The 26,582-nt window shown below is 41.2% G+C and overlaps 1 long non-coding RNA gene across 2 annotated transcripts; it reads left to right on the top strand.

Moving 5' to 3' along the window:
- The first annotated feature begins 41 nt into the window (after nt 1–41).
- Nucleotides 42–26,582, top strand: LOC134356810 (uncharacterized). Of its 2 annotated transcripts, XR_010020436.1 has the most exons (4): nt 42–467; nt 12,947–13,081; nt 15,207–15,265; nt 24,540–26,582. It is a non-coding gene; the product is annotated as an uncharacterized LOC134356810 (long non-coding RNA). The 2 variants fall into 2 exon arrangements; XR_010020435.1 differs by lacking the exon at nt 15,207–15,265.

Raw genomic sequence — 26,582 nt, 5'->3', positions numbered from 1 at the left:
ATTTAGAGCTGTAGTTGGTCAGGAAGAGAGAACTGGTTAGGACAAAGGCTAGAGCTGGTTGGGGGAGGCTCTCCAAGGGGGCATAGAACATCTACTTGAGTAGGAGGCAAAGTAAAACACCACTAAACAATCAGATACAACAGGGAGCACGTGGAAATCTGTATAAAGATAGGAACCTGGAAACAAAAGCCATTTTACAGAAATGAATTAAGTATGACCTGGCTGGTGGCGAAGTGGCATCAGCGTCGGACTTCGGGACGAAAGGTCCCGGGTTTGAATCCAGCCAGCCGGCTCACAAGCTGGTGATCTCTTTGGAAACTCACCCGGCAGAAGGCAATGGCAAACGACTGCTGTAACTTGCCTCGTACGCGAATCCCTACTACATCAGAGAGGTGTGGAGGGAAATCGTCCGCTAACCGGAGAAACTCCGGATGCAATGTACCTTTCCTTTCCTATATAAAACAAAGGTAACACATTCATGTTTGTAAGTTGATTGTTAATGTACTAATATGGATGTGAACTGTCTGTTTTCCAGGAACTAAAGACGACAAGTTTTTTATGGTATTAAACATGAACAAGGTGCAATGATTCATTTAGTTACTAAATGACCTTGTGTGAGTAAATTTAGTGATTGATTTATTATATGCAAAGTATTTGATTTGAACTATATTCAGTCAGAAGATCTAAGATTACTTAAAATGTCTTTATATGTATTTCCAGTGTATTTGAAAAACAAACAACTTTACAAGGCATAAAAGAACATCTATCTTAAACTGAAATGGTTGTGCAAACAAACTGTTTGAGCTGGAACACACTGGGAAAAGATCTTGCTTATTGGCCTGTCTACAAATAGGCCTGAGATTTTACAACCTGCCCATAAATTCTCATGCTATCTACAGCTGTACAAGTGTTCTTAAGCAATGTGGACTGGTAGCTATCAGAGTAACAGCATTTGTGATGGTGATCTCTGCCGGTAAATTATGCATAAGTTTTCCTTCTGGCTCAATGTTATTTTTCAAAACGAGCAAGCCAGCTGTCAAATATTGCAACAAAATTTAATCTTTTTCCAGCGATGTACGGCTCAGTCAATCTCACAGTTTAAAAGACATTGATTGAAAAATGAATGACAGCATAACAGATCAATCGAGCAGATTAAACCTCATAACCATGTTTCTGTTCCTTCTATAACTTGCAAACTCATCGGAAACTTGTTCTGAAGAAATTTATTGTCATTGAATACTGGGAATTGATAGCCAAACTGAAGTTAAAATTTGTGGAAATATCTCCTTGAAATCATCTTGTATTACTTATAATTATGTAATTGACTTATTCTCTCCTTGCTTATTTTAATCCGTATTGAATTTACATGTTTGCCACAATGTGAAACCTAGCATTAACTAATTCAAAATGTGTGTTTATTTAATTTTCCATTTTTCTGCCTTTACCCTGTAGAGGTGCTACTTTTGCAGTTGACTTTTTAAAAAAACCACTTAAATGTTTTTCAACAGTAGTGTACAGCTCTTTTTGAAGGCGATCACGTTGACAACCTGAGGCCATTAGCATGAGCCTCGAAGTCCCAGACTTCCTGAGAGGTCCTGCTCACTGTCATTCTGATGGTGTTCCTTGATTTCAGTGTCAGACAGCTAACTTCCTGCAGCTGCACTGGGAAGTCTGGGCTCTGCATCCTCGTCAGGTTAGACCTGGTGAAAATCCAATGCCTCCATTCATTTCAATGAAGATAAACACCTCTGGGGAAAGTTGCAAGAATTTATTTTTTTAATTTATTGAGTCAATTTAAATATATAATAGTTGATTCAAAAGTATTTAATTACTTTTTAGAGTTTTCTAATGCTTTAATCTCTGAGTTTTAGAAGAAATGCTTGATATGTGATTAATTTTAACTTGTATATTTTCAAGGTTTATAAATTTCAGACACATTTATAGAGATTCAAAGTCCTGCGATAACTTAGGGAGCCAGTAAAACTCAAGTATGTGTAATAATCCAGTCAAAAACAAGAGAAAATCTGCAGATGCTGGAAATCCGAGCAACACGCACAAAATGCTTGAGGAACTCAGCAGGCCAGGCAGCATCTAGGAAAAGAGTACAGTCAACACTTCGGGCCGAAACCCTTTGGCAGGACTGCTGAAGGTTTTGGCCCGAACCGTCGACTGGTTATTGTTTGGGAGGTTGCTTCTGGAAGAGTTGATGTAAGTAACTAGAGGGCATATTGTAGATAAAACATGCTACAATAACCATGTGAAATGAATAAATGTTGATGTTGGTTGATGAGGTACGAGCCAGAGGTTGTTTTGTCCAGGATGGTGTCCAAGATCATGACAATTATCCAGGTAAGTGGGGATTTCCATGTTCAATATAACCGAAAGAATAAATATATTCTCTTACATCTACCAAGGAATCACTCGTAGTGAGGTGGCAGGTAAAATTCTTTAACCTTTCACTCCATGTCCATCCTCAGAGTTCAGGCATCAGATTCCCCTAATGCCTAATGCTGGATGGATCTGCCCCAGAGCACTCTTAATTGACCTACAGCGGCACCTGGAACAAGCTGCTTCGTCCAGCAAGGACTATCTGAGCTGCTCAGCAAGGCCAAGCACAGTACTACAAGCATGTGGACAGCTATGCATTCAGAAAGGCCTTGCGGTCCCATCACCTGTCTCACACCGATCACTATTCCAAAGGTGTTGAACTGAGCAAGAGGTTGTATGAGCCACTATCTGATGTCCAGTACATTCCATAATTTTGTGGTGTGGTGTCAGGATCATATACCTGGGAAATTCTGCAGTGAATACAGCAGCCATCTGTGGAACCATGGCCATCAATGTGCTCCCACCCATTGTCTGACACGAAACCACCTTAGATCTATACCTACTGGTCTGTGTAACCCCTGCATTCATAGAACAAAGGCAGTAACTTTTTAAAATTTCCTTTTTCGTTGAATTTGTAGGAACAGCTTTGAATGACTAGCTCTCCCTGGCTAACACTCTTTTGTAAAAAGTTATTGACTTCTCCCAGACACCATCCTACAGTCATGCAGTTCTCTTTGGGTGAGCACCGTCTTGGGGTATGAAACCCCACTTTCTGAGATGCTGGACCAATGTTTCAGCAGCACTGGGACAAGTTTAATTGTTCACTCAAATGCAAAATCTATTGACTAAATATATTTTTGTCATAAGAAGATAATGCCATCCCTGCAACCATTATCTGGATGGAAACAAAATGCTTGTTACATATTGTGTTCGCCTTTCACCTATGTGGCGCTGTTACAGCTCAGGGCGTTCGGGAATTCTGAGTTCAATTCTGAGGCCCTTCTGTAAGCAGTCTCTGTACATCCTCCCTAAGGAATATGTGGTTTTTCTCTGGGTCCTCCAGTTTTCTCCCACTTTCCAAAGGCATGCTGAGTAGGTTAATTGGTGTACACACAAACACTGGGTATTAGGTGAATCTGATGCCTGAACGCTTGAGAATGGACATGAAGTGAAAGCTTAAGGAATTTTGCCTGCCCCTCAAGCTTTCCAGTGATTCTTTGGTAAATGTAAGGAACAAGGGCCACACCTACCCCTACACCTCCTCCCTCATTACCATTCAGGGCCCTAAAACAGTATAGCCAGGTGAGGTGACACTTCACTTCTGAATCTGTTGGGGTCATCTACTGTATCCGGTGCTTTTAGTACGCCCAGTGTGGCCTCCTGTATATCAGTGAGACCTGATGAAGATTGGGAAACTGCTTCGCTGAGCACCTACCCTCCATCCACCATAAAAAGCGGGATCTCCCAATGGCCACCAGTTTCAATTCTACTTCTCATTCCCATTCTGACATGTCAGTCTCTGGCCTCCTCTGCTGTCGCAATGAGCCCACACTCAAGTTAAAGGAGCAACACCTTATATTCCATTTGGGTAGCCTCCAACCTGATGGTATGAACATTGATTTCTTGAACTTCCAGTAATTGCCCCCACTTTTCTTCTCCTTCACCATTTCCCATTTCCATTTCCTTCTCTTACCTTATGTCCTAACCTGCCCATCCCCTTCCTGTGGTGGTCCTCCCCCTTCCCTTTCTTCGATGGCCTTCTTTTCTGTCCTATCAGGTTCCCTCTTGTCCAGTCCTTTACCTCTTTCACCAATCAACTTCCCAGCTCTTTGCTTCACCACTCCCCCTCTCCAGATTGCACCTATTACCTACTACTTTATACTTCTTCCTCCCTTCCCCCTCACCTTCTTACTCTGATCTCTCATCTCTGCTGAAGGATTTCGGCCCGAAACGTCGACTGTTTACTCTTTTCCTTAGCTGCCGCTGGGCTGCGAGTCCCTGAGCTACTTTCATTTCCAGCACCTGCAGATTTTCTCTTGTTTGAGGTTAATTGGTGATCGTAAAGTTGTGTGGGAACTTGCATCTTACTAGACATGAGCTCTTGAACATTAAAGCAAGATTCTAAAAGGGTAACTGTGATATTTACCTTTTAACTCTCTCCTGTTTGTATTCAATTAATGATAGCAGAGGGATCATAATATTATCAATTCCATTATTATCAAAAACAAACTTAATTATTACTCCTTTGTGTATACCTACTCAATGAATTTTATATGTTTGAGCACATTCCAAAGTTTTAAGTATTAGTTTAATTCATCTTTCAGGTACATCTAATTTACACCAGTTATTACATCAGTAGAGATTTCATATTTTATTAGACTTAATCATTTGATTTTGGTCTAATGAACTATGTCTCTCACCTTTCTGTACTCTGCAATGATACTGGATTTTTTTTTGATACAGGGTGTCCAAATATGGGCAGGTGAAATCCGTCTCTTCATATGCAATTAAAAATTTCTAGAAAATTGTGCAATTTCCTCAGAAATAATCTTTGAGTTTACAAATATCTTTTAGCAATAGATATTTTTCCTTACAACCAGGAATTATATCCTTTAAGTATTTCTTATTCCTGTTATGATATTTGTGCTTTGTTTGATATGTTCTTCTCCAGATCTGTACTTACTGGCTAAGTCCATTTCCTAATATTTCTTGCATGAAGTCATTCAAATTGTACTGCATTATAAATGGAAAAAAATTCCTGAGTGTTTTGTTCTACCTTGATAAACATTTTATGCATGTGAAACCTGATGGAGAATGACAACAGCCTATTTGAGGTAGGGGGTTTGAGCCGTGCCTAATCTTGTTCTTATCTGACATGCACACACAGACACTTCAAGGAGAGGTTATTGGCTAGTGATCAGAAGCAAGAGATTCAGCTGACCTTCCATTTCCCTTCCTTAACAGAGGGCCATGAGGCTAATTGTAGTGTCTCTGTCAGCATCTTAAATGACATCAGTTAATTCAATATGAAGCTTGGGGCATGGGAAACATGGCTCATTTATAGAGTCGTTGATAATCTCATTGAAGCATCAAGTTAGCAAAGCCTCATTTTAAGGCTTTGCATTTACAAGGAAAGCCATTCACAGACCCTTATAGTAAATTAACTGGTTTTCACTTTATTTGGAGTCATAGGGCTGTTACAGCAAAGGAAGGAGGCCATTTGGCCCACTGATTTATAGTACCCCTCTGCAAGGGCATCTGAGTTAATCCATTTTCTCACTCTTTGTAGCCCTGAAAAATTTTCTTCTTTGATCATGTATTCAAATGGAGATGACTGAGTGATCTTCCACACCGTTTCAGGCAAGTTGCCCTCAAGGTCAAAGGAACAGGCTCCCAGAAATAACTTGGGAATGGGATTGATGGGATTTCTGACAGCCATCATAGACTTCATGGGCAGGATGGCTTCTTTCAATGTCATAGAAAGTATAAATCCCTTTGTTCTTATGTCAATCACATTAAATCTTTCCAAACATTGTATGTGTGCCAGTTGTTTTTTTTATTTGCTATTTTAAATGAATGCATGTTAAAGAAGTACCACTTAATTGAATTTCTCTCATTGTTATCCCCTATGTGTGCAAATATCTTATGGAATCTTAACATTTGCAACAGCAAATTCTATGCACCACAGTTCCTGAGGAGATGTTGGATTGTGTGTAGCCAGAGACAAATTTCAAATGAAGCAAGCAGGAGAAGGCAGAATATTCTGTATACCACAATTCCCAAGGAGATGTTGGATTGTGCGTAACTAGGCACTCAACGAGGGCCAATAGAAAAAAGTTAGGTTTAAGCAGAGCAGCCATTGTGTGAGTGAGTAGGAAGAGTAACAAGGTCCTTCCAAGTGAGTGCTAAGTTAAAGGATAGGATCTCCAGGATTATGCCACGTGTTAGTGAGGCCAGAAATAGGGAGATAATATAGTTTAATACATGGCTAAGGAAATGGTGGAGGACGGTGTGCTTCAAAGTTTTGGATCATTGGGCTCTTATAGGAAAGGTGAGGAGTTTACAGAAGGGACAATTTGCAGCTGGACAGGAGAGGGACTAATACCCTTGTGGGAAGGTTTGCTGGTCCTGCATGAGGGGTGGATTAAACTAGAGTTGTAGGGGAATGTGAACCAGAGAGCCAGAGAAGATAATGGAGTGGTGCGGGGAATCAAAAGATTGAGCATGGTTAATATCCTGAATTGTGTATATTTCAATACAAATAGTATTGAAGGAAAGTTGGATTAACATAGGGCATGGATCAACATGTGGAATTATGACATTGTGGCCATTAGTGAGATTTGGCTGCGGGAGGGGCAGGACTGGCAGCTCAGTGTTCCAGGGATCCGTTGTTTTAGACGTGATGGAGCGGGAGGGATTAAAGGGGGAGTGGTGGCATTACTAGTCAGAGGAAATGTCACGGCAGTGTTCTAGCTGGACAGACTGGAGAGCTCGTCTACTGAGGCTGTATTGGTGGAACTGAGGAAAAAGAAAGGAATTACCATGTTAATGGGATAAAATTATAGACCACCTAAAATCAGTGGGTTTTAGAGGAGCAAATTTGTAGAAAGATGGCAGATTGTTGCAAGAAGCATAAGGTTGTAATAATAGGTAAATTTACTTCCAACGTATTGACATACTGTAAAAGGGCTAGACGGTGTAGAGTTTGGCAAATGTGTTCAGGAAAATTTAATCAATCAATACATAGAGTTTCCATCTAGAGGGAGTGCGATACTAGATCTCCTATTAGGGAATCAGTCAGTGCAGGTCAGATGTTTGTAGGGGAATACCTTGTATCTAGTGATCATAATGCTACTGATTTCAAGATAATTATGGAGAAGGATAAGTCTGGTCCTTGGGTTGGCCTTCTAACTTGGAAAAATGTGAATTTTGATAGAATCAGCAAGGATCTGGCAAGTGTGGATTGGGACAGGTTGTTTTCTGGCAAAGGTGTGCTTCGTAAGTGGGAGGCCTTCAAAAGTGAAATTTTGAGAGTACAAAGCTTGTATATGCCTGTCAGAGTAAAAAGCAAGGATAACAGGTTTAGGGAGCTTGTTTCTCAAGAGATATTGAGGCCCTGGTTAAAGAAAAACAGGAGGTGCATAGCAGGTACTTCAAGAACAAATGAGGTACTTGAAGAATATAAGAAATGCAAGAGAATACTTAAGAAAGACATCAGGAGGGCTAAAAGAAGGCATGTGGTTACTCTAGTAAAAAAGGTGAAGGAGAATCCCAAGGGCTTTTTAGAACATAGAACATAGTACAGCACAGTACAGGCCCTTCGGCCCACAATGTTGTGCCGACCCTCAAACCCTTCCTCCCATATAAGCCCCCTACTTAAATTTTTCCATATACCTGTCCAGTAGTTTCTTAAACTTCACTAGTGTATCTGCCTCCACCACTGACTCAGGCAGTGCATGCCACTTACCAATGACTCTCTGAGTAAAAGACCTTCCTCTAATATCCCCCTTGAACTTCCCACCCCTTACGTTAAAGTCATGTCCTCTTGTATTGAGCAGTGGTGCCCTGGGGAAGAGGCGCTGGCTATCCACTCTATCTATTCCTCTTATTATCTTGTACACCTCTATCATGTCTCCTCTCATCCTCCTTCTCTCCAAAGAATAAAGCCCTAGCTCCCTTAATCTCTGATCATAATGCATACTTTCTAAACAAGGCAGCATCCTGGTAAATCTCCTCTGTACCCTTTCCAATACTTCCACATCCTTCCTATAGTGAGGCAACCAGAAATGGACACAATACTCCCAAGTGTGGCCGAACCAGAGTTTTATAGAGCTGCATCATTACATCGCGACTCTTAAACTCTATCCCTCGACTTATGAAAGCTAACACTCCATAAGCTTTCTTAACTACTGTATCCACCTGTGAGGCAACTTTCAGGGATCTGTGGACACGTACCTCCAGATCCCTCTGCTCCTCCACACTACCAAGTATCCTGCCATTTACTTTGTACTCTGCCTTGGAGTTTGTCCTTCAAAAGTGTACGACCTCACACTTCTCCGGGTTGAACTCCATCTGCCACTTCTCAGCCCACTTCTGCATCCTACCAATGTCTCTCTGCAATCTTTGACAATCCTCTACACTATCCACAACACCACCAACCTTTGTCGTCTGCAAACTTGCCAACCCACCTTTCTACCCCAACATCCAGGTCGTTAATAAAAATCACGAAAAGTTCAGGTCCCAGAACCGATCCTTGTAGGACACCACACATCACAATCCTCCAATCTGAATGTACTCCCTCCACCACGACCCTCTGCCTTCTGCAGGCAAGCGAATTCTGAATCCACCTGGCCAAACTTCCCTGGATCCCATGCCTTCTGACTTTCTGAATAAGCCTACGGTGTGGAACCTTGTCAAATGCCTTACTAAAATCCATATAGATCACATCCACTGCACTGCCCTCATCTATTTGCCTGGTCACCTCCTCAAAGAACTCTATCAGGCTTGTTAGACACGATCTGCCCTTCACAAAGCCATGCTGACTGTCCCTGATCAGACCACGATTCTCTAAGTGTCCAGAGATCCTATCTCTAAGAATCTTTTCCAACAGCTTTCCCACCACAGACGTAAGGCTCACTGGTCTGTAATTACCCGGACTATCCCTACTACCTTTTTCGAACAAGGGGACAACATTCGCCTCCCTCCAATCCTCCGGTACCATTCCCATGGACAACGAGGACATAAAGATCCTAGCCAGAGGCTCAGCAATCTCTTCCCTTGCCCTGTGGAGCAGCCTGGGGAATATTCCGTCAGGCCCCGGGGACTTATCAGCCCTAATGTATTTTAACAACTCCAACGCCTCCTCTCCTTTAATATCAACATGCTCCAGAACATCAACCTCACTCATATTGTCCTCACCATCATCAAGTTCCCTCTCATTGGTGAATACCGAAGAGAAGTATTCATTGAGGACCTCGCTCACTTCCACAGCCTCCAGGCACATCTTCCCACCTTTATCTCTAATCGATCCTACCTTCACTCCTGTCATCCTTTTTTTCTTCACATAATTGAATGCCTTGGGGTTTTGCTTTACCCTACTCGCCAAGGCCTTCTGATGCCCCTTTCTTGCTCTTCTCAGTCCCTTCTTAAGCTCCTTTCTTGCTTCCCTATATTCCTCAATAGATCCTTCTGATCCTTGCTTCCTAAACCTCATGTATGCTGCCTTCTTCCACCAGACTAGATTTTCCACCTCACTTGTCACCCATGGTTCCTTCACCCTACCATTCTTTATCTTCCTCACCGGGACAAATTTATCCCTAACATCCCGCAAGAGATCTCTAAACATCGACCACATGTCCATAGTACATTTCCCTGCAAAAACATCATCCCAATTCACACCTGCAAGTTCGAGCCTCATAGCCTCATAATTTGCCCTTCCCCAATTAAAAATGTTCCTGTTCTCTCTGATTCTATCCTTTTCCATGATAATGCCAAGGCCAGGGAGTGGTGGTCACTGTCTCCCAGATGCTCACCCACTGAGAGATCTGTGACCTGACCCAGTTCATTACGTAGTACTAGATCTAGTATGGCATTCCCCCTAGTCAGCCTGTCCACATACTGTGACAGGAATCTGTTCTGGACACACTTAACAAACTCTGCCCCATCTAAACCCTTGGAACTAATCAGGTGCCAATCAATATTAGGGAAGTTAAAGTCACCCATGATAACAACCCTGTTATTTTTGCACCTTTCCAAAATCTGCCTCCCAATCTGCTCCTCTGTATCTCTGCTGCTACCAGGGGGCCTATAGAATACCCCCAATAGAGTAACTGCTCCCTTCCCGTTTCTGACTTCCACCCATATTGACTCAAAAGAGGATCCTGCTACATTACCCACCCTTTCTGTAGCTGTAATAGTATCCCTGACCAGTAATACCACCCCTCCCCCCCTTTTCCCGCCCTCTCTATACCTTTTAAAGCACTGAAATCCAGGAATATTGAGAATCCATTCCTGCCCTGGTGCCAGCCAAGTCTCTGTAATGGCCACCACATCATAATTCCATGTATGTATCCAAGCACTCAGTTCATCACCTTTGTTTCTGATGCTTCTTGCATTGAGGTACACACGTTTCAGCCCTTCTACCTTACTGTCTTTACACCGTTCATTCTGCTTCTCTTTCCTCAAAGCCTCTCTATATGTTAGATCTGGCTTTACTCCATGCACTTCTTTCACTGCTCTATCACTCTGAGTCCCATCCCCCTTGAAAATTAGTTTAAGCCCTCCTGAACCATGCTAGCAAACCTACCTGCAAGGATATTGGTCCCCCTCGAGTTCAGGTGAAATCCATCCAATCTGTACAGATCCCACCTTCCCCAGAAGAGATCCCAATGGTCCAAAAATCTAAAACCCTGCTCCCTGCACCAACTCCTCAGCCAGGCATTCAACTGCCATGTCCTCCAATTCTTACCATCACTGTCACGTAGCACTGGCAGCAATCCTGAGAACGCCACCCTTGAAGTCCTGTTCTTCAACCTTCTGCCTAGTTCCCGAAACTCACATTTCAGGACCTCATCCCTCTTCCTGCCTATGGCGTTGGTTGCAACATGTATCATGACTTCTGGTTGCTTTCCCTCTCATACCAGGATGTTGTTCACCCGGTCAGAGACATCCCAGACCCTGGCACCTGGGAGGCAACAAACCATGCGGGTGTCCTTCTCACATCCACAAAATCTCCTGTCTGCTCCCCTGACTATAGAGTCTCCAATGTCGACAGCTCTCCTCTTCTCCGTCCCACCCTTCTGCACCACAGGGTCAGACTCAGTGCCGGAGGCCCTGCCACCATGGCTCACACTTGGTCCATCGTCCCCGCCAACAGTATCCAGGACGGTAAACTTATTATTCAGGGGAATGGCTACAGGGGTGCTCTGCACTACCTGTCTGCTCACCTTGACTTTCCCCCTCTGACTGTCACCCAATGACCTGCTTCCAACAGCCTAGGTGTGACTACCTCCCTGTAGCTCTCATCTATGACTGCCTCATTCTCCCTTATAAGTCGAAGGTCATCCAGCTGCTGCTCCAGATTCCTTACACAGTCTTCCAGATCGCCCAGCCGTATGCACTTCTGGCAGATGTGACTTTGCGGGAGAGGGGCGCTCCCCCAAGACTGCCACATCTCACATGAGAGGCACGTCACTGTCTCAGGAGGCATTGTAAAAACTAACTGCGAGCTAGCTTGTCCTCCGCCTCTTCTCGTCGAAGTCTCTCAAGTCAAAGCCTCAAAGCTCCACTCCTTCACTGGCCCCCTCACTCACTGGCCACTTTCCACAGGCCGCTTTGCTTGAGCTAACCCTCTATTTATCTGTTTGAGCTTTTCAAAATGCTTGGTCACCTGACCTTGATTGCCCAATCAGCTGCTTTCTGCTGAGTCTGAGCTATTCAAATCTTGACTGTCTAATCAACGGCTTTCTGCTGATCTATTCAAATCTTGATTGACTTGATCACAAAGACCAACTGCCAAAACTGCCAGAATCTCTCGAGTCAAAGCCTCAAAGCTCCACTCCTTCACTGGACCACTCACTCACTGGCCACTTTCCACAGCGATGGAATATTAAGATATATTAAGAGCAAAAGGATAGGAAAGGACAAAAATTGTCCTCTGGAATATCAGGGTGGTCATCTATGCATGGAACCGAAAGAAATGGGGAGATCTTAAATAGATTTTTTTTCATCTGTGTTGTTTCGGGAGATGGATACAGATTCTATGAAACTGAGGCAAAACTGCACATAAAAATTACAGAGGAGGAGGCATTTGCTGTTTTGAGGCACATTAGGGTGGATAAATTCCAGAGCCCCACGGTGTGTTCCCTTGGACCCTGTGGAAGGCAAGTGCAGAAATTGCAGGAGCCTTTTAAAATAGATTAACATTTATGAAGATAGATTAGAAAACACTTCTTTTTACACAAAGTGTTATTTAAAGCATGAAATGATCTGGTGCATGGGGAAAAATTGAATACATTTCTGAAGCAGATAAAATCAATTCTACAGTATGGGATAAAGAGTGGTGATAATTATGCATTGCTCCAGCAAAGAACTTTTAAATTCACAGATGATGTAACCTTAAGTGGCTGAGATTTCTAAGATACCAACAGGTTAACAATGGAATGGAACTCACAATACGCTGGAGGAACTCAACAGGTTGGGCAGCATCAATGGAAACGATGAGACGTCAGGACGAAGGGTTCCGGCCCGAAATGTCGACTCGTTTCCACTGATGCTGCCCGACCTGCTGAGTTCCTCCAGCGTACTGTGAGTGTTACTTTGATCCTAGCATCTGCAGATTATTTTGTGTTAACAATGTAGTGGGAATGCCTGTTGGCCACATGGTTCTTGTTGTGGCTCTGAGGCTTTTATATGGCGTGCAGTCTGGGCATGTAATAGTTCTAGTCTGAGTTTGAAAGGTTTACTGGTGAAAAGAGAAATACAATTCTGAAACAGATCAGCAAGTCATCAGGAAACATCTCGATTTTCTCAGAATATCTGAAGTACTGGTCTTAAATAGAGTATGAGCAGCTGGAAAGGGCTTTGAGATCCTAAAATGTGCCTTTCTCTTTTTGGACAGGTTCTGCAACATCAAGGCTGACTTGCATGCACTCTGATTTTTATGGGTTCTGAGGTGACTAATAAAGCTGATGTAAGTAATGCAGACACCTGCCCACAAGGGAATTTAAGAACTGGACTGGTACTTCTTTTCAAGGTGAGAGAATACCGGCAAGAAACTTGCTTCCGGGACATAGGTTATCACCAGTCTCTAATCCAGAGTTAGGCGGGGCTGGGTAGGTTCATGGGTGGTTGACAGTCAGCTTGCCAGCTCTCAACCTTACCCAACAGGGGGAATAACTAATAGATTAGGAGCACGACCAAGCAATTTATGCAAAGAGTAAACACACTGTGAACGTGAAGTGATAGAAAGGATTTTTGGAATGTTTAGCATTTTTCGAATGTGTATGCATGAAATAAATAGTGTACACATTGCCAATGATTTCTGTACAAGCTTAAGGCTTCGGAGTGATAGTGATAGCGAAATGTTAGCCTACATCTTGTGAAGGAATTCATCTGACATTTTTCTCAAGAGTGAGGGACATTGAAAAAATCCGTGTGAAAAATAGACACCTGTGGTGCAATTTCATTGGAGAGTATCAGTGTGATTGTTAAAGGCCCTTCTTGATGTTCCCTCCACTTTTCTCCTTCCTGTGCATCACCTAGTGCCGTCCAAATCCTCTTCATTATCATTGTCGACAGTCTCCAGCAGTGGTATTCTTTTCTCCACGATAAAACTGTGAAATGGGCAACAGGCAACAAACAATTTTGGAGCAATGTTCCATAATTTTTATTAGAAGTAGAAATAAATGCTGCCCTGTGATATATGTATCTTTTATATGTATATTTGTTATATATGTTCATCTTAATATATTTGTCTCAGCTGTATTATTATCATTAGCCAGGAGTGGAGATGGTAGCTTAATACCAATTAGCTATTCAGTTACTTAGCCTAAAACATTCCAGTACCTTGAAGCACTCCACCACTTTTCCTGACCACTGTACAACTCTTTTATCTTGCTCCTTGTTCAACATCCATCATTGAATGTATAGACATTCCCTCAATTAAATTCTGAAGAATTTCAGATCCCATTACCATCCCCATCCATTGGCCTGACAACACTGAAGGTAAACCAGACTGTTTGAAACTATGGCAATTCATTTTTCCATGACTGATCTCTGATTTCCTTCACTGAGGCTGACTGAACGTTGTTAATGGTGAGGATGTCATGGTCATGTCGGCTTTCAAAATCCAATTGTCATTGAAGATGACGTGTCAGAAGGTGTGGCTGGTTTTGTTCACTCAATTTGAAAATTTGAGTTAATTCAGAACAATTCAGCTGCCTGTATCTGAACTCACTCAGAGTGCTGCTCACTCCACTCCTGTGTTCCCATCTCTGGTGGTTTCTGGCCTGTCAACTATACCCTCTAAAAGTCTCATTGCTATTTCAGATCTTGCAAAGTATGGTGGCCCCATAATGAGTGAACTGAAGGAAATGTGGGGATGCCATCATGTTTTCATATAGTTCCCTATTGCCACCATGAAATATAATACATCAGTGCCATAAAGACTGTAATACTGTATGTGAGTGTGAGTGTGTGTGTGCAGACATGCATCCGTGTGCATACGTATGCATGCTGTGTGCACGAAGTGACAATATGTTGGTGGGGGACGGGAGTAGCATTCCATTGTAGAATGCATATCTGTAACTGTTTAGGAATATGTTTCCCTGTAAAGATGCTTCCCTAAAAAGTCTGTGAAGTATAAAATTACTGAAACTGTACAAAATTTGAGTGTTTTCCACAGTTTTAATTTAAGTTTAAAATAAATCATTTACTGAAGCTTATCACTAGACTGTGTAACCTTACATATTCCCCTCTATGCTCAGGATTTTCATCTACTGAGTCCCAGTCCTTCCACAGGCCAATTTTGAATTTTATTTTCATAATTTATAATCTTCATAAATCAATAAAATGCTGCAAAGAAAAATAAATCTGAAATTTTGATTTTAAGACATTAAATATAATAAATGTAACATACATTACAAAGCATAAACCCCCTAGAAAGGTTAGGAGGCCAAAGTGCATGTGAAAATAAAAGTGTTACAGTAGAAATGAGTGGCAATATCTCGATTTGTAGATTTTATCCTCATGGCTGGCCAGAAATAACTTGGTTCTTCCACTCTTTGGCAATAAAATATACGGTCTATTCAACAGCAGTTTAAAACACCATTATTAATAATTGAAAACCCATTTCACAAAGGATTTTTTTTTTCCTTTAGGGAACTATAAATACTAAGAAAAAGAGTGGATTATTTCCATCATTCTGACATAACTTTAGGTAAGAGATATGGAGAAAGGTGGAACAGGGAGCTGAGGTACTGTGAAAGTTAAGAAACATTGGTAATTTGTTAACTAATGCTCATAAGTTCCCACATCTACAAGTAATGGATTATAATTATCTTACAAATAGGAGAAAGAAATAAGTGTACAATCTAATTTGTGATGTAAAAGTCTAAAAAGATATTGCAACTATCACAACATGATTTGATCTGAACATTTTGACAAAAGCTTTCAATAGTTGGGAGTCTAGCAATGCACTTCCAGGATGCAGTGTGTTTTTTAATCAGACTGTTTACATTTGATTGTTTGCAAGGGCAACGAGATATAGAAGTTCAAATGATTCAAAGTTGTGATGTATTCATCAGTTCTTGAAGCGTAAAATACATGAAGGAAAGGGGAATAACTATATATATGGTGTTCTCAAAGGAAAAACTTCCACAGACTGCTGTGAGCTGTGAAATCATAAATTCACATCCAAGAAAGCCACTTATAATTTCATTGCAAATATTAAATTGAGGAAATCTTCTCCACGGGAGTTTATTTGGGCTATTCGTTGTTCATTACCTTTGGCTCCAGTAAGTCTCTGTATACTGCAAATCACAACCACAGACTTTCACACCATTGCCCTTAGAGCTGTTTCCCCACCACTGAGGCAGTAAAGATATGGAACTGGAATCAAAAAAGAATGGAGACAGCTTTAGGTCAACTTTCAAGGACTTTACAACTCATGCTGTCTGCAATTTGTTATTATTTGTTCTTTTATATTTGCACAGTTTGTCTCTTTTTGCGCATTGTTTATTTGCTATTCTTTATCTATGTGCAGTTTCTCATTGATTCTATTGAATATCTTTGTTCTACACTGAATGCCTGCAAGGAAATGAATCTCGGGGTAGTATATGGTGACATATGCATACTTCGGTAATAAATTTACTTTGAACTTTGAACTTTAATGATGGCACTAATGCTGATCTCTCAACTGACACTCCCAAGCACTCTTCATCTCATGTTATAGCAATATTTATTGCTGATTTAGTTTTTATTAATATTACTTCTTTCTTTTTATATTTGCACAGTTTTGTTGTCTTTTGTGCGCTGGTTGAATTCCCAAGTTGGTGCAGTCATTCATTGATTCTGTTATAGTTGTTATGCTATGGATTCATTGAGTATGTCCACAAAAATGAATCTCAGGGTTGTATATGGTAACATACATGTACTTTGATAATACATTTTCTTGGAAGTTTGACACCAGATTGATTATGCCATAAGACCATAAGACTACCCGGACCAGGGGTAGAATTAAGCCATTTGGCTCATCATGACTGTTCCACCATTCGATCATGGCTCTTTTTATTCAATCCCCATTACCCCATAAACCCTCAACCTCTTTACCAATCATAAACCTATCAACCTCTGCCTTAAATATACCCAATAACTTAGTCTGCATAGACCTATGTGGCAACAAAACCCACAGATGCGCCAAGAATTTCAAATCATCCTTGAGCTGCCATGGAACACATGGGTTGTTGAGATCACAAACATTTTGCTAAAGTTGCAAACATGAGCGATTCTGCAGATGCTGAAAATCCAAAGCAACACACACGAATGCTGGAGGAGCTCAGCAGGTCAGGCAGCACCTATGGAAATGAATAAACAGTCGATGTTTTGGGCTGTCCCTTTTTGAAGAATGGAAATGAAGGGGAGAAGATGGTAGAATAAAAAGGTGGGGGGAGGGGAAGGAGGATAGCTGGAAGGTGATAAGGTGAAGCCAGGTGAGTGGGAAAGGTCAAGGGCTAGAAAAGAAGAAATCTGATAGGGGAGAAGAGTGGACTGTATGAGACAGGGAAGGAGGAGGAGCACCATGGAGGAAGCGGGGGGGGGGGCGTGGTGATAGGCAGGTGAGAAGGGGTAAGAGGCCAGAGTGTGGAATAAAAGAGGGGAGGGAGAGGAAAATGTTTTTTTACTGGAAAGAGAAATTGATATACAAGCCATCAGTTTGGAGGCTACCCAGACAGAAAATAAAGTGCTGCTATCCACTCTGAGGGTGGCTGCATCATGGCACAAGGGGAGGCTATATACTGAGATGTCAGAATAGGAATGGGAATTCGAGTGAAAATGTTTGGCCACCAGGAAACTCCACTTCTGGTGGATAGAATGGCCAAAATTGTCAAGATTGTTTTCTTTCCCTTTTCCTTTTATAAATGGAAAATGTGAAAAACAGACATCTACACCCAACCCCTGCCTTGAAAGGTACCCATATAACAAGCATTGGGTTATTATATTGGGATTAAAAACAAATAAATGCTACTTGATCTGGTCCTAATATGTATGAACATGAGTGTGCTGTATTTTCAGATATGCGCCTGAAGGTTCAAAGCAAGTAATGGGAAGTAGTACAATTAAAGAAGGTATAGAAGTGGGAAGTGTTGGGTTCCGGCACTATGAGATTAGAGGCTGTGGAGGGCAGATCTGAGGTACTGAGATCTGTAACAGTACGAGGGATGACGGCCCTGTATTTATTGGTTGGGTCATGGTCCAAGGGTTGGTAAGAGGATGTATCCAAGTGCTGTTGTTTGACTTCTGCAAAATAGAGCTCAGTCCACCAGATTACAATGCTACCATCCTTGTCTGCAGGTTTGATGCAGGAAAAGAAGAGACAGCACTGGAATTGCACTGTCAATCTCATACTTTCCCAAAGATGCTGCTCACCCATTGAGTTCCCCAAGCAGATTGTTTGCTGCAGTAGGAAGTAGGGTCCCAGCTTGTAACAACATTAGGAAAACATAGTTGTTCTCGAGGCAAAGCATCTGCTGAGGATAATGTGCAGTAATTTCCCCTGCAGTGTTCCAAGAGGACCATTGTACTTAGAATTGGCACAACACATATTGGGGAGAACTTGGTTGCAATTCCTTTGTTACAGAAAATGATGCAGAAGTATTTGGCATTCTGTTTATGTTATTTTCAATCACATGGTACTAAAATATCAAAACTCCATGAACTTTATAAGCAATGATGTTTATAGCCTCTCCTTAGGCTTTTAAACTCAAGCAAAACTAGTGAAGTTTATGTAACCCCTATTCATAACTGAACCCTTGAGGCTTGCCATCACAATGATGAATGAATCTTCATGGTGTTCCTTTCCAGGTCACTCTATCTGTCTGCAGTGCTGTGGCCAAATCTGAAGAGAATGCTCACCAGTCTGACCAGCCCAAAGCAAAATTTGAATTTGCGGCTTACTTTAGAGAGCCACAACATGTCACATTATCACCATGCTGTCACATAATGTTTCAGGAGTACATAAATCATGCAGCATACTTTTATTGCCCTCTCCCACCCCATTTAGTGGCAGAAGAGTTTTGAGTCCTGTGGAAACATAAGCAGTGATCAGCCTTGTATTTTATATTGACAATTTGATTTTATTTGTTCTGCTGATTTATCTTTCTAAACTTTACCCAGCAATTAGGACAGAAATAATCTTCTTACTTTCTAATGTTACTTATTTCTTTGCCAGTGTTCTTATAATCTACTGGAAATCCATTCAGCGAAAACTTATTACTAGCAAGCTAAGTGCTTTCCTTGATGTCTCACTTATTTTTGAAAGACTGAACAGGTTAAGGCACAAGGCAAAATTTACAGATGACAAACTGTACAGCAACAGAGGATCACTTTGGACACCGACAGTAGGTTGATAATCTGGTTTCAAGCACAGTAATAATTAATAATGGCATCTTTTATCAGCGCTACCAAGTAAGCTTGGAGACATTGTGAACCTCTTTTACATTTAAGAGTGGTGGTTAGATGATTTAGGCATGTTAATTTTACATTACGTTTTTCCCAATTAATTCTTCAAATTAGTCGGGTGGTTTTCCACAAAACTTTTTTTCTGTTTTTAGAGGTTACAAAGTCGAGACATCATTCAGATCTGTTAAATTCGTTGCAACACTATGTGCTTGATTTGGATGAACTGACATTTTATTTAGATGCTATATTACAACAAGCTTTTTTGGCTGGCATTGGGTGCTGGTCGCACACATTCGTGTCAAGCTGAAGCCATGACTGGAATGTCCTGTAAATAATAAATACATTCTAGCATTTTTACCCACGCTGTTTGTCTTTATTAAGAACAAACATAATACTTACCTGATGAAGGTAAACTGATGAGTCCTGTTGATGGGTCTCAAGTCTGAAACGTCGACTGTTTACTCTTTTCCATAAATGCTGCCCGGCCTGCTGAGTTCCTCCAGCATTTTGGGTGTGATGCTTGGATTCCCAGTATCTGCAGATTCTCTCTTATTTGTGATTTAACTGTGCCTGCATTTTGGCAAGATGGATCACCCGGCTATACTTCTACTCTCAACATATAGGCAGAGACTGAGGTCCACAGTATTAGTGCATGGGCCACAAAGGGAGGCAGGGCAGCATGTACGGGAATGCATTGAATTGATATACGGAACCATGTTCAGATATTCATCTTCAAATTTGAATGAACATGCCACGGCCATAACCGACTTCATCAAGACCTGAGTGGATAAGTTTGTGCCTTTGAGAACATACCGAGTTTTCCCAAACCTGAGGCCTTGGATGAACCAAGAGACTCACAGTTTGCTGAGGCTAGATCTATGGTGTTCAAAATTGGTGATCTTGAACCCTACATGAAATCCAGATGTGACCTATGGAGGTCTATTGTGAGACCAAGAAAGGCGGTTCCGTGTGATAGTGCTCCTGAGTGTCAGTATCTCAAAGGACCTCTCCTGGGCTCAACACGTTGTTGCAATCATGAAGAAGGCACACGAGCAGTTATGCTTTCTCAGGAGTTGGTACTTCATTGGGGGTTTGAGGAGAATTGCTAAATCAGTAAACACTCTAGCAACATTCGCACATGTATAATGCACTTCTGACTGGTTGCATCACAGCCTGATATGAAGGTTTCAGTGCATAGTTTCACAAGATGCAGCAGAGGGTTGTAAAGCCAGCCAGCTCAAACATGGGCACAGCCCTCCCCAAGCATCAAGGACATATTCAAGAGGTGAGGCCTCAAAAAGGCTGCAGCCGTCACTAAGGACCCTCACTAACCAGACCTGTTCCCCTTTCATTACGACCATCAGGGAGGAGGTGCAGGAGCATGAAGATACACACTCAACAGTTTCTTTTCCCTCCACCATCAGATTATCAAATTGTCCATGAATCCATGAATATTACCTTATTATTCATTTTTGTTTGCACTATTTATTTACTTGTAATTTACCTTTGTGCTGCTGCCATAAAACAAATTTGACATCATATAAGACAGTGATAATAAGCCTGATTCTAATCTGGAATCCTGGCCTGTGACCACTCAGGATGGAGAAGGAACATCTAGGAAGGCACTTTGTCCCTCAAATCTCTCCAAAAAGGAAAACATGGGAGATCAGCGAAAGGGATGGAAGGACTACAGGATCCCCAAAACAATCAACCTTCTAAAAGCATCTTCACACCCACCTATGTCAGGACCTGTGGGCATTGGAGCAGAAACAAATCATCTTTGACTGTTGAGAAGAATGTTTGGGCAATATGTTAATGCAAGCTTCGAAAGCTGATTTGAAAAAATAACATCAAAACATCATGTGAATGGCATTTCCATGATATACAAATGTGCAAAAAGTAGTGGATGTAGGTAAAGCCATCCCCACCATTGAGGACATCTGCTCGGTGCTGTCGCAGAAAATCAGCATCCATCATCAAGGACCCCCACTGTCGTCTTGCTGCAGCCATCAGGAAGAAGGTACAGGAGCCTCAGGACCCAAACCACCAGTTGCAGAAACATTTATTGCCTTTTAATCATCCGGATCTTGAACCAGAGGGATAACTTCACTCAACTTCACTCGCCCCATCACTGAACTACTCCCGCAACCTATGGACTCACTTTCAAGGCCTCTACATCTCCTGTTCTAGATATTTAGTCATAGTCATATTCATACTTTACTGATCCCGGGGGAAATTGGTTATTTATAGTTGAATATTTATAGTTTATTTATGATATTTTTCTTTCTGTATTTGCACAATTAGCTGTCTTTTGCACATTGGTCACGTGTGTCCTGTGCAGTCTTTCATTGATTCTATTGTGTTTAATGTATTTACTGTGAATGCCTGCAAGAAAGTAAATCTCAGCGATGAATATAGTGACATATATGTACTTTGACAATAAAATCACTCTGAACTTTGAAGTTTGAGAAAATCATTATATCAATGTTAATTATTATGAGTGCCTTCAATAAAATCTATAGTTAGTCTTAACTGTGGTCTGAAATTTAAGAACATAAATTAACACATTTCAATGTTTCAATGAAGAGTTAAGATCCGATGTTTTCCACTGTCCTGTTTTAAATATGTGAACTAGACACACAGATAAATTGCTTATTAAAGAGCTGAAAGAACATGCGGGCTAGGATGATATAGAAAGTCTCAATCCCTAAGGGAAATCTATCTTTAAATAAATGTATATTTACAATTACTGTCCCTCTTCATTTCTCATCTGGAGTTTCTGAAAGTTAAAGGAGAAGGATATTAGCTTCAATAGCAGTGCAGCGGTTAGTCGAGAGATTACTTGAATACTGCTGATGAACTGATGCCCGCAGATGACTTTTTGAAAGAGTGCATATCAATCAATATAACAAATGAAACCATCTTTAATTTTTTTATGAATTCTATGTCAACTACTAACAGTTATCTCGAAGAGAGCATCAGTCCATAATCTGTTACCAAAGCAAATTGTTAGTTTTGCATCACACATCAGTGTCTGCAAGACAAATATTGAAAGAAAAATATTGTGGTACTATTCCAGTGTAAAAGACATCAGGCAACAAACATTTCTGCATCGGAATATTTTAATAACTAGGACATATTGCACAGTTCTTTTTAGATTGTGGTGATGGATCTTGTTCCCTCAACAGGCAAGGAAATCAGAGAGGGATACAAATTTAAAGTATGCATGGTTTGAACTTTTATTTGATATGAAGCAAGTGATCCCTAATGTCTTCAAAAATATAACTTTACAGTCTTTTGTGAGATCAGGAATAGTGAAAAGAATAAAAATTATCATTTTCTTTCCACTGGGAGTAGCGTTAATTTAACAATGGAAACAATTGGGAGCTTTATTACACTTCAAGTGGAGAGGTGGGGAAGGCCAAGACTATTGTGATGAACAACTGTGTGACTGGTGGGAAAATACTGGTGGGAAACCAAACGCATTGAGCGAGAAGGAAGTTTGAGGTGGTGAGATGGGAGAAGGTAAGTACACTTCAGAGAAAATTAAACTGAAAGGTTGATTTTAATCCTGTTCATGTTGAAATTCAGGTGGGAATCAAGGCAAAATCTCCTGTAGATTTACTCATCCATTCTGGTGAGTTTTAAATTAACCTTCTTGGTGGTGAGGCTTAGTAGGATCATTAGACACTCTGTGCCCATTGTGTGTAGTTGAATGATAGAATACAAGGAGAGTTGATGGGATATGTGGAGAGAAATTCAAAGTTCAAAGTAAATTTATTATCAGAGTATGCATATGTCAACATATACAACCCTGGAGTTCATTTTCTTATAGCCATCACAGTAGAACAAAGAAATACAATCAAATAAAGAAAACTACACACAGAGACTGCCGAGCGACCAGTGTGCAAAAGAAGACAGACGGTGCAAGTACAAAAAGAAACCAATAATAATAATGATAAGTAAATAGGTGAGAAGAAGTACTGAGAACATGAGTTGTAGAGTCTTTGAAAGTGAGTCCATAGGTTGAGTTGAATCATCAGTTCAGTGATGTGGTGAGTGAAATTGTCCACACAGGTTCAGGAGCCTGATCGTTGAATGGTAATAATTGTTCCTGAACCTGGTGGAATGAGACCTAAGGCTCCTATGCCTCCTTCCTGCTGATGGTAGAATATGACTTGGATGATGGGCGTCCTTGAAAATGGATGCTGCTTTTCTGTGGCAGCATTCTTATAGATGTGCTCAATGGTGAGGAGGGCTTTTCCTGTGATGAACTGGTCTGTATCCACTATCCTTTGTAAAATTTTCGATTACTGAGTACCGGTGTCCATACTAGGCCATGATGTAACCATACTGTGTGTCTATTGAAATTTGTCGGAGTTTTAGATATCATGCTGAATATGTGCAAACTAAGAAAATAGAGGCACCACTGTGCTTTCTTCGAAATGCCAATTACGTGCTGGTCCCAGGACAGATATTCTGATATGATAATGTTCAGGAATTTAAAGTTCTGACCCTCTGTACCTACGATCCCCAAATGAGGACTGACTCGTGGACCCCAATTTCTTCCTCCTGTCATCACTAATCAGCTCTTTGGTTTTGCTAACATTGAGTAGGAGGTTGTCGTGACACCACCTAACTGTATTTTCAATCTCCCTCCTATGTGCCAATTTGTCCCCAGCCTTGACTCAGCCGGCAACAGTGGTATCATCACCAGACTTAAATAGGGCATTGGAGTTGTATGTACCCTAACAATCATAAGTATGAAGTGAGTAGGGCAGGGGGCTAAGCACACAGCCTTATGGTACACCTGAGCTGATGGAGATTGTGGAGATGTTGTTACCAATCCAAATTGACAGGAGTTTGCAAGTGAGGAAATTGATGATCCAGTTGCAGGAGGTATTGTGGCCTAGAACTTGAAGCTTATTGATTAGTTTTGAGGGGACGTTAGTGTTAAATACTGAGCTGCAGTCAGTGAAGAACAATGCAATGCATGCATTTTCACTGTCCAGATGTTCCAGAGCTGAGTGGAAAGCCAATGAAATGTGCTTTTGACCTGTTGTAGTGGTAGGCAAATTGGAGTGGATCCAAGTTACTTATCATGCAGGAGATAATATGTTTCATCACCAACCTCTCAGAGCACTTCATCCCAGTGGACATAAGTGCGACTGGATAATAGTCTTTGAGGCTCGTTACTACATTCTTCTTGGGCATCGGTATAAATGAAACCTGCTTGAAGCAGGTGGGTACCCCAGATTGCCAAAGCGTGAAGTTATAAACACTCCAGCCAGCTGATTAACACAGGTCTTCAGTACTCAGCCAGGTAGATCATCTGGGCCAGATGCTTTTTGAGAGTTCAGCTTCCTGAAGCTCTCACATCTGCCTCAGAGACTGAAATCACAGGGTCGTCAAGGGCCGTGGGACTTCATGAAGGTGTGTCCATGTTTTGTTATTCATTGCAACCATAAAAGTCATTGAGCTCACCTGCGTCCAAAACTTTAAAGTCATTGATGTTGCTTGGTTTTGCTTTGTAGGAGGTGATGGCGTTCAAGCACTGCTACAGCTTTCAAGCATCTTTCTGTGCTTCACGTTTGGTCTGGATTTGCATCTTCACATGCGAGATGGCTTTCTGGAGGCCATACTTGGATCTTTTGTACTTTCCTGGGCCATCGGACTTAGATGCCTCCTATCTAGCCCTCAGCAGATTGTAAATCTCTTGGTTCATCTAAGGCTTCTGGTTCGGGAAGACTCTGAAGGACTTTGTGGTACACACTCATCCATGAGTGACTTTATGAAAACCGTTACAGCCATGGTGTGTTCATTCAGATCCTTTGATGAGTCCCTGAGCATGGCCCAGTCTACTGACTGGAAGCAATCTCCTAGCCACTCCTCTGCCTCCCCTGACCACCTCTTTGTTGTCCTCACTTCTGGCACCTTCCCCTTTAGCGTCTGCCTGTATGCTATTAGGAGAAGGATAGCCAAATAATCAGATTTCCCAAGATACAGTCTAGGGAACATTCCCTATCGATTATAGGGAAAATATATGGGAAAATCAGATTACTCTGTGGATCAAACTTGAAGGGTCAAAATGGCCTCCCTCTATGTCATAAAAATGTGAAAGAACAGCTAGCTCCCAAAATTGCAAAGCCATGCTGAACTCTGGCTCTGTCACTTAACAATGGTTCTTTCAGGGAACCAGGGTTAAAGGTGAAATATTTAAGGGGAAACTGAGGGGGAAGTTTTCACTCAGAAGGTAGTAAGAGTATGGAATGAGCTGCCAGATGGATGTGGGTTCGATTTCAGAACTTGGATAAGTAGACGGGTGGGAGTGCTATGTCCAGGTGCAGGTCGATAGGGCTGGGCAGATTAAACGTTGGACACAGACTCTTTCTATGTTGTAGTGCTGTATGACTCTATAATTCTAACCATGTCACAACCTTTTCCATTAGTAGCACTGATGGCTTCTTTGGGTTCTTGCAGTGACAAAGTGCTGCTTAACCTTGCTGAATTAACACCTTACATTGTCCAGGTAGGGATAATTTCTTGCTTTCCATTCCCTGACCACATGAAAGCTAGAAATAAAGCACTGAAATATTGAATTTACAGATTTTAAGGGTGTAAGGGGAGGGGAATAATTAAGATAATGGAAAGGGGAAAAACAAAACTGTTTGATGAGAGCAGCCAAAGATGAATTTTAAGAGTCTGACATAATTAAAAATAACAGGTTCGTATATGAAAATGTTTTGAGAGACAAGTGCGGGGCTGGATTTTTGGTAGGATGACAGCCATGAGACCTCATTTCAGCTCAAAATGATTATTACTTTCTGTTATATGCTGTATTTGCAGAAGTGGGAGGTAATATTTAGCCCCAAGACTGTAAATGCAATAGAACTATAATTACTGTGACCATCTATTATGGAACTTATTGAGATTTTAGTAAGTGAAAGAATAAAGAAATGCAGCAATCTCCAAAAGTAGAAGGGAGATTTCATTTGTCAGAACTCATCAAACCAACGGCAATCTGGGATGCAATAAATTGGTAATATGGGTATTAAATTTTTTAGAATATTCCGCTGCATAAAAACATAACCCAGTTAGCTTAATTCTTATATTGCTGTATGTTAAACCATTGAACAGAATGCTCCATCTCTCTCCTTTATCAACATCTGTTCTTACACATTTTAAAACAGGATCAGCAATGTTGTTCTGGTCACAGTATTTCTGCTGGTCTGGAAAACAAGTGCTTTTGGCATTTTCTGCAAACAGGAAGCAGCAAGTCAGTGGGCTCACCAAATACGAATGCCCTGCCACACACTGGAAAGAAGTCATTTGTAAAAAAAAATAAATTACATTATGTATTTTCTTTGACTGTTTCTTTTAATTCCCTTTGTAATGTTATACTTTTTCCACATATCATGGTGTATCATTTCATGCTTTGATTTGCACTTCTTAAAAACTGAAGTGTCACTTGGACAATGTGCAGACAACTATTTGGCTTGAGAAAACATTATGCTGTTTCTTTTCCAAATCCCTTTTATTTGAACATTTTTTCCTCAATACAATCCATCATTCTTGTG

This window comes from Mobula hypostoma, chromosome 15 (assembly GCF_963921235.1).
Source record: "Mobula hypostoma chromosome 15, sMobHyp1.1, whole genome shotgun sequence".
Taxonomy (NCBI): Eukaryota; Metazoa; Chordata; class Chondrichthyes; order Myliobatiformes; family Myliobatidae; genus Mobula; species Mobula hypostoma.
The sequence above is the reverse complement of the archived record's forward strand: the minus strand, read 5'-3'. Positions and strand labels throughout refer to the sequence as shown.